We start from the raw sequence: 1401 nt of genomic DNA on the forward strand, positions 1-1401 counted from the left end.
CAGTGCCATCAACTTTGATTCTGATCAAGAATTGTTCCTGAATCAGATCTGCCATCCTTTGATTCCAGTCAAGAATTGTCCCTGAAGTTTGAACCAACGCTCCTGTACAGCCCCATGCAGGCACTTAAAAAAGACACGGAAAGCAAGCAAGAGCTGCAAAGGAGAGCGTCAGAAAATGGCTGGCTCCCACCATTGAATTTACTGGTAAGAAGAAATCATTTTCTTACCATTCTATGTCGGATTCCTTCGTTTTCTTACGATTTTGCACAGGAGATTTCGTACTTTTCCTCCTCCGTTAATGAGCGCAGTAGAAGTAGCATCGCAATCCGTTCCTACTTCAGAGTGAGCGCTCGCAGGTCAGAGCTGGTACGCAAGATGTCGGGGCTGCTGGAATTTTTATGGACTCGCCCTTGGTCTCCCACCTTCACGTCTACAATGTCGTCAACGTCGACGAGGTCGTCTCGGAGGTGAGCAAATCCGATGCCTCTGCTCAAGTGCTTGGATTCCAGGGCGGTCCCGAGCTGGCGGGCTGCCTCAACGGCATGGACATGGTAGTGATTGCTCTGGTTCCCAAAAAAGGCCCGGTATGACGAGGGAAGAGCTATTTGAGATTAATGCAGAGCCATGGCCCAGAACTTGTCCTAAGGTCTGGATACATCTTCTCACGGATCCACTTAACTTCATGGTACCTATGGCAGCAAACATGCTCAGAAGTTACAGGGTGTTCGATCCTTCCAAACTGTTTGGAGTGACCAATATCAACTTGGTCTCAGCCAACGAATTGGTAGCGGAGATGAAGAACTTAAACGCTAAGCACATCGAGGTGCCTATCATTGGAGGTCACGATGGGATCCCAATTCTTCCTTTTCTCTCCAAGATGAAGCCCACGAAGAAATAGAGCAGAGCGGGAGGAGGAGGGAGAAAGGGAGGCTGGAGGCCAACATGCATCTTGGCCCCAGGTTAAGTTAGGGGTTACGTCACAGCTTAGTTAGGTTGCCTTAGTGGTTACATTAGGTTAGTAGTTTGGTTAGGTTAGTCCTTACGTTAGGTTAGTAGGTTAGGTTAGTTTAAATTACGTTAAGTACGTTAAATTTAGTTTAATTAAGTTTAGTTATATTAATTACATTAATTTAGATCGATTTAGTTTATTTTACTTAGATGAGTTTAGTTAGATTTAGTTTAGTTTAATTTAAATTAATTCAGCTTAATTAGATTAATTAATCTATTCATTTAGTTAGATTTTATTTAGTTTAGTTAGATTTACTTTAATTTAGCTCGATTAGTTTAATTAGATAAATTACATTAATTTATTTTAATTTAATCAATCAATTAGATTAATTAATTAAAGTTAAATTAATTAATTTAAGTTAATTATCCAATTAATTCTATAATCAATTTAAT

The 1401-nt window shown here is 40.3% G+C and overlaps 1 pseudogene; it reads left to right on the forward strand.

The window, feature by feature from the left end:
* The first annotated feature begins 586 nt into the window (after positions 1-586).
* LOC147905011 (malate dehydrogenase, chloroplastic pseudogene) lies at positions 587-898 on the forward strand (annotated as a pseudogene).
* The last annotated feature ends 503 nt before the right edge of the window (positions 899-1401 follow it).

The sequence above is a fragment of the Dipteris shenzhenensis genome, chromosome 2 (genome assembly GCF_047967505.1).
Source record: "Dipteris shenzhenensis isolate YYH24624 ecotype China chromosome 2, Dip_SZ_1.0, whole genome shotgun sequence".
Lineage (NCBI taxonomy): Eukaryota > Viridiplantae > Streptophyta > Polypodiopsida > Gleicheniales > Dipteridaceae > Dipteris > Dipteris shenzhenensis.